At 38.5% G+C, this 7,942-nt stretch overlaps 1 non-coding gene across 1 annotated transcript; it reads right to left on the bottom strand.

The window, feature by feature from the left end:
• Positions 1-888: 888 nt before the first annotated feature.
• On the bottom strand, positions 889-995 carry LOC111829806. The gene has a single exon (XR_002833162.1). It is a non-coding gene; the product is annotated as a small nucleolar RNA R71 (small nucleolar RNA).
• Between the last annotated feature and the right edge of the window lie 6,947 nt (positions 996-7,942).

The following is a 7,942-nucleotide window of genomic DNA, read 5'->3' as shown; positions in this document are numbered from 1 at the left end:
TTATTCATGATGTTTGTTTCAATCACCATGTCTGAGTAGATCTCTTGTTAAGTTTAGGGCTTTCAAAGGAAATCATGAATTGTTAGGTTGTTAAATTGTTAGGATTGAATCTATAGAGTTTTTCATCTAGATTGTGGTTAATTTGTTCTAGAGTAGTGAAAGCAACCTAGAATCTGATCTTAGGTTAATTGGTAGACACGAAAGTGTTATTAATTTCCTGAAAATAATCTAGATGAGAAAAATACTTATTCGCAAAGAGATTTGGTTTAGGGATTTTGTGAACTTATCAAACCTGAATTAAATGCATGTCTTAAACTTATAAATTTGCAAAGAGATTTGGAATTTAGGGTTCTAGACATAGATATTCCTTGCAACGAAAGTTGATTGATTATATTTTTGTGATTTGAGTTCAAGAACGGTGCTTTATAAATCATGACAATTCTTTATTTTGAATTCGAGCGACACCAAGCCGCAGCAGACAATGCACAGTTGGCGTTGAATGATGAAGCAGATGATGAGAACCGCACACTTGGAGAATACAACAGGCCTGCACTGTTCTATTCAAACCGCTCTGCGATACGTCCTCCTATATTTCAGAGGAACAACTTTGAGTTGAAGCCTGGGTACTACATTGTTGTAGGAAAACACCTGTTCCATGGCCATGCTCATGAGCATCCAATGGACCATATTGAGAAGTTTAAAGACTTGGTATCTAACATCAATGCTGATGGTGTATCTTCAGATTTTCTGCTCTACAAGCTTTTCCAACACTCCTTAGCTGGAGAAGCACTATCCTGGCTCAAGGAGTTGAAGCCTGCATCTCTTACGTGTTGGAAGGATGTAAAGGTTGAGTTCTTGAACAACTTTTATGATGATGCGAGGTCCAAGGAGCTGCGGAAAAATATTTCTACCTTTTCTCAAGGGATCTCGGAGGCTTTCAAGGCTGCTTGGGTGCGTTTTAAGGGGTATCAGAGAGATTGTCCACACCATGGTTATGAAAAATTTCAGATTTTGGGAATCTTTTATAGAGGATTAGAATGGAGATATCAGATGGCTTTAGATGCTGCAAGTAATGGCAACTACAATACAAGGTCTCCAGCTCAAGCCACCAAACTGATTGAGAATTTATCTTCCAGCAACAGCACTAAAGTTGCTAATTTTGAGAGGAAGAAGCTAGCCCAAAACATGGATGGGGTTCAACTCGCTGACGTTAAGGCAAAGCTCGATTCTGTGCATAACCTTCTTGCTGAGGTTAAGGCCGTTGAACTGGGTGCGGATGAAGAAGAAGGCGTGAACTACATCAATGGTGCTGGGCATCTGGGTCAGAAGTTTGGTAACACACAAGGTAACCGGTACAACAATGGGTATGGTCAGAAAGGCACCAGCAGTTTCGTCAGCACCTATGAAAATTCTTCTTACCAGTCGCCTCCCCCTCCATCTACATATGCTGAGATGAAGTCAATGTTAGAACAGATTCTAGCGGGTCAGCAGAACATGAGAGTGGATTTCAACGAGAAGATGGATGCCTTATATACTGATTTAAATGGCAAGATAGAAGCTTTCAGCACCTTTACCAACAAGGTTGACGTTAAGGTTGCACAAACTACTGGAACTGTAAAGAAACGAGAAGGATGCAATGCCATTTTGATTAGGGATGGAGATAACGTTTGGGAGGAGGAAACAAGTGACGATGATGAAACCGCACTTGCACAACATGTGTCGCTCGACACCATCTCACGGTGTCGATTGACACTAACACCAGTTCTCGTGGATTCGGTTCCTGACAGACCAATATCCACCGCGATCAAAACTTCCATATCAACACTAGATCACAGTGTCGATCGACACCTTCTCTGTGGCGATCGACACTCCTTACAAACAGAAACAAATTTTCTTGAAACTCTGCGATCATCTACAGAAAAGATGTACAAGCCTAAGGTTCCTTTTCAAAAGCCTAGGAAGTCTAAACAGGAGATGGAAGAAGCTCGATGCAAGGCAATGATGGAAAAGGTGATAAATGAGATACATCTAGATCATGTAGATCGAGATTCACCTATGCTTAAGCGGTGTGTTAAGAGGATGGTCCTAAATGATGTGAGCCCTGAGGAAGGAGCTTTACTGGCTAGAGACAAGGGTGCTATCTTCTTGAAACATACCCGACAGAGTAAGAAATAAAAGAATAAGAAAGGGTTTGTTTCTGAAAAAGTTAGTGCCATGATTCAGAGCAGGATTCTGGAGAAGTTACCTGATCCAGGAAGTTTCGTGCTAGACTGCTCTATCTTCACAGAAAGATTTCCTCACTACTCTATTGATATGAGACTTGGAATGATAGATTTAAAGCCAACTAGGGTCTCTCTTATCTTAGCTGATAGATTGAAAAGGATTCCAGAAAGTATTTTATAGGATGTTTTGATAAGAGTTGGTGAATGCATGATTCCCGCTGATTTTGGTTTTCTTGAGTATGGTGAAGACCCTAAGGATCCTATTATCCTTTGGAGATCTTTCTTGGCTACCGCTGGTGCTCTTATATATGTTCAGAAAGGAAGGATTAGACTACATGTGGGTGATTTGGTCATGAACTTTGATATGGACAAGTTGAGGCGAGCACCTACTATTGATGGCCAGACTTTTTCTGTCGAATAAGCCTTGGATGACAAGGCAGTCAAAGAGTATTCAGAAGACATTACTTCTAGGGACCAGAGCGAGGTTCTATCTACTGATAAGTTGATGGAGGATAACGTTTTTGTGCTCGAGATGAGGATCGCTGAGGCGAATTGCAGAAAAAGTGTAGAAACACGAGCAGTAGGCTCAGTGTCGAGCGACACCACCATGGTGTCGGTCGACACCCCTTGTCATGACAGTGTAAACTTGCCAACAATGGATGTTTTTCGGGTTGATCGTACTGCTGCAAGCTTGAGCCCTGTTCTGAATCGGAAAGCTTCACCACCCATACTCCAGAGACCTCAAGAAAAGCAAAGGTACGCAACTTCTTTACCCAAACCTTCTCATATCATCAGTAAAAATTTCCATGGTACAAAGACTGTTTTGCAGTTAACCAAACCACGAGATTATCGTAGAGCGCTTGTTGGTTCTTTTGATGATGTTGTAGGTAAAAGGAGTGTCCCACCCATACCTAGATCTTGTCCTGCTGGTGCTCCTCGTGTACTTGGTCGATCTCCTACACCTAATGCTTATAGACCACCATGGATGATGAGACACTATTCTCGGAGGTATTTAGTGCCACTTCCCGATCAACCGGACGGTTGATTCCCGACAAAGTCAAGCTAATCACTGAAACAAGCGCTAAGTGGGAGGCAACCCATTTGTGAGTCTTTTTATTTCTTTGCATTTATTTCAGTTTTATTTTATTTTATTCGCCAATCTTAGAATTGGCAACACTGGAGACAGTGTTGTTTAAGTCTGGGGGAGGTAGTTACTAACATTTTTTATTCTTTTGGAGTTTTATCGAGTCAGACCAAAAACATTTTTTGTTTTATTGAGTCAAAATTTTTGTAGGGAACTATGAACTCAGTCTAACGGTTTCTCTGATTTGTATTAACACTCTTATGACTCTTGATTATGCTTGATCTCATAACCGAAGTTTGGAATGAATATGAGCTGTATCAACAATCCTGAAAGCCCTTATTCATTGGATATCCATTTGATCTAACGTTGTCTCTAATTTTATCAAGACTTAATTGGACTTAATCGCTTACCTTGGGAGTTGGTATACATTAGACTAGACTTCTTCTTTGAACCACACAAGACACTGCACTTCTTCAAAGTATGATTCCTTCTTTCTCTCTTCCCTTCAGCCTTTAAAAGAAACTGTGGAAAAGGCTATATGTAGAAGTGATATGAGGGTTGTCGCGTAAACTCGTGCATACTTTGGATTTCATGGATACCCGAATAAAAAAAATAAAAAAGAGAGTTTATAAAAAAAACAGAAAGAAAGAAAAAAAGAAGAAGAAAAAGGAATCGTTGAAAAAATAAAATGATACCCTAGAAAAGTAGGGAGATTTCGATTACCTTAGAAGTGAGAAAAGGGAGAAGAAGTGAAATCATACGAAGAATGTCTTGGTTTGAGAAGAGTCCATATGCCATTGATCGATATTCCCTCGGTAAGAATTCATCTTTACTTGTTTTAAATTATGTAAAGAGATGACAATGGAGAGACTATAGATTCCTGAGGATTGTGGGATTAGAGTAAGGAATGTTGATGCTTCTCTTAGGAAAAGTACATAAAGTAAGTTCTAGAGTCAAGGCGATGAAGAGTGCAAAGAAGAGTTTCCTGCAGTTGAGTGAGTTCCCGCATTTTCAAACTTCTTTCACAGGTTAAGTTTCTGTTTTGCTTGAGGGCAAGCAAAGGCTAAGTCTAGGGGAGTTGATATATCATGGTTTTTACGGGTTTTTGGCCATTATATAAGTCTTATTTATAGAGTTTTAGAGTGTTTTCGAGTCTTCTTGAATCATTTCAGGATTAGGAGCTATTTGACATGGATTGGAGCTTTTAAGAGCATTTGGAAGCATTTGGAAAGATGTGCCGAAGGAACGTACTGGGAGAGCATATTTGGTGTGAGTGTCGAGCGTCACAACTTCGGGTGTCGATCGACACCAATATCTGACGGCAATTCAATTTCACGCTTAATTGAAGTTCAGAAGATTTGCAGATTCGGCCTAGAAGTTTCCCTTATTTCCAATTAAGCTCAGTTCGTGGTTAAGATATATATATATATATATATATATATATATATATATATATATATTGAGTTTTTAGGGTTTTGTTGAGACTTAAGCATTATTTTGGAGAGAGAGATTTGTAGAGAGCCAGGAGAGAAGAATCAAAACCTCCATCAGAGAAGATTCATAACTCTTTGTCTTCTGCTATTGATTTCTTTAATTGTATCTATTTTATTCATGATGTTTGTTTCAATCACCATGTCTGAGTAGATCTGTTGTTAGGTTTAGGGTTTTCAAAGGAATTCATGAATTGTTAGGTTGTTAGATTGTTAGGATTGAATCTATAGAGTTCTTCATCTAGATTGTGGTTAATATCTTCTAGAGTAGTGAAAGCAACCTAGAATCTGATCTTATGTTAATTGGTAGACACGAAAGTGTTATTAATTTCCTGAAAATAACCTAGATGAGCGAAATACCTATTCGCAAAGAGATTTGGTTTAGGGATTTTGTGAACTTATCAAACCTGAATTAAATGCATGTCTTAAACTTATAAATTTGCAAAGAGATTTGGAATTTAGGGTTCTAGACATAGATATCCTTTGCAACGAAAGTTGATTGATTATATTTTTGTGATTTGATTTCAAGAACGGTGCTTTATAAATCCTGACAATTCTTTATTTGGAATTCTGAATTTCCTGAGAATATCACTAGGCCTAGCATTTCCTCATTATTGTTTTAAAACTAAACTTTATTTTAATTTGCTTTTTTTTAATATTAAAACCTTGCTTGCTTAGCTTAATTTTAATATCGATTATTTATTGTCTAATCTTTGAGTCTCTGTGGATTCGATCCCTACGTACTATAGTGATCTCTTAATTGAGAGAGTAGCGCAAGGCAAATTTGAGCCGATCAATTTCTCCTATCTTTTAAATTATATGTCGATTGTTGTGTCAAAATTTCATGTACTATTTTGATCAAATAAAAAATTTAGCGGGAAAATTTTTGTAGAAATTTTTTTGGTGGAAAATATTTTGGTGGGAAAATTTTTGTCGGAAAATTTTGGCGGGAAAGTTGTTGACAGGAATGTTTTTGGCGTGAAATGTTTTGGAAAGAATAGGAAAGAGGAGTTTAATATGAAAATATGCAATTATAAATTCCATTAAAATATGAAATTTTTTGATTGGCTAATTTTTTAGTTTATGGCTTACCCCTAACCGTTAACCGCAAACCCTAAACCCAAAACCCTAACCCTAAACTCTAAACCCTAAACCCTAAACCCTAACCCTAAACCAATAAACCCTAAACCCCAGACCCCAAACCCTAAAGATCTTTGCCAATCTTGGGCCGATAGGCAGGGATTAAAGCAGGTGGTGGGCACTTCTCTTCTATGGTGGTGTAAGGCGTGGTTGGATCTGTTGTTCGATGCCAGACGATTTCTCTCTTTCACGGCGTCCTCATATGATGTTCCTTCGATCTGCTGGTTGAAGGGTTTGGCGGATCTGGATCAAACTTCTCTTGGCTAAATGACTTGTGAGTGATAGATCTATCTTGCGGCGGAAGTTGAGCTTCAAACCGGTGGGTTGACCTCTTTGCGAACAGATTAACAGTTGATATGTGACCATATCCTTGATGGCTATTTAGAGGGATCTACCTTTTCCATGAGAAAAGTTCCAGGTTGGGTTTGATCTCAGTGACGGTTTGCGGTGGGGTTCGCGAGCTCCAGCCTAAGAAGTAGTGTAAAGTCTTAATCGCAAACGAGCCATCCTTACTAGCGTCGGATTTAGTAGGTAGTTTGTGTTTCCGATGTTCTGCCCGTTTTCAGATCTCTTTTCTAGCAGTCTCCTTTTTTCCTGTAATATTTGTGATTTCTCCTATCTTTTAAATTTTATGTCGAATGTTGTGTCAAAATTTCCTGTACTATTTCGATCAAGAAAAAAAATTGGCGGGAAAATTTATGTAGAAATTTTTTTGGTGGTAAAATTTTTGTCAAAAGCTTTTGTCTCGGAAACTTTTTGTCGGAAAATTTTTGCAGGAAAATTTTTGACGGGAATTTTTTAGGCGGGAAATTTTTTGGAAAGAATACGAAGTAGGGGTTTAATATGAAAATAGGAAATTATAAATTCCATTAAAAATATAAAAATTTTTGATTGTCTTATTTTTTAGTTAATGGCTTAACCCAAACCGCCAAACGCAAACCCTAAACCCTAAACCCCAAACCTTAAACCCTAAACCCTGAACCCTAACCCTAACCCTAAACCTTAAACCCTAACCCTAAACCCTAAAGAGTTTTGCCATTCTTGGGCCGATGGGCAATGATTAAAGTAGGTTGTGGGCACTTCTCTTCTATGGTGGTGTAAGGCGTGGTTGGATCTGTCGTTTGATGCCAGACAATTTCTCTCTTTCACGGCGTCCTGAGATGATGTTCCTTCGATCTGCTGGTTGAAGGCTTTGGCGGATCTGGATCAGACTTCTTTTGTCTAAGTGACTTGTGAGCGATAGATCTGTCTTGCGGCGGAAGTTGAGCTTCAAAACGGTGGGTTCACCACTTTGCGAACAGATTAACGGTTGATCTGTTACAATATTCTTGATGGCTAGTTACGGGGATCTACCTTTTCTAAGAGGAAAATTCCAGGTTGGGTTTGATCTCAGTGACGGTTTGCGATGGGGTTCGCGAGCTCTAACCTAAGACTTGGTGTCAAGTCTTAGTCGCAAACGAGCCGTCGTTACCAACGTTGGATTTAGTAGCTAATTTGTCTTTCCGGTGTACTGCCAGTTTTAAGATCTCTTTTCCAGCAGTCTCCTTTTTTTCCTGTAATATTTGTGATTTCTCCTATCTTTGAAATTATATGTCGATCGTTGTGTCAAAATATCCTGTACTATTTCTATAAAAACAAAATTGGCGGGAAATTTTTTGTATAAATTTTTTTTGTTGAAAATATTTGGTGGGAAATTTTTTGTCAAAAACTTTTGGCAGGGAAAGTTTTTGTCGGAAAATTTTGGCGGAAAAGTTGTTGACGGAAATTTTTTTGGCGGGAAATTTTTTGGAAAGAATAGGAAGGAGGGGTTTAATATGAAAATATGCAATTACAAATTCTATTACAATATGAAATTTTTTGATTGGCTTATTTTTTAGTTTATGGCTTACCCCTAACCGCTAACTGCAAACCCTAAACCCTAAACCCAAACCCTAAACTCTAAACACTAAACCCTAAACCCTAAACCCTAACCCTAAACCCCAGACCCTAAGCCCTAAAGAGCTTTG

The sequence above is a fragment of the Capsella rubella genome, unplaced genomic scaffold, assembly GCF_000375325.1.
Source record: "Capsella rubella cultivar Monte Gargano unplaced genomic scaffold, Caprub1_0 scaffold_7, whole genome shotgun sequence".
In the NCBI taxonomy this organism is placed as follows: Eukaryota; Viridiplantae; Streptophyta; class Magnoliopsida; order Brassicales; family Brassicaceae; genus Capsella; species Capsella rubella.
This window is presented reverse-complemented; position numbering and strand designations above follow the sequence as displayed.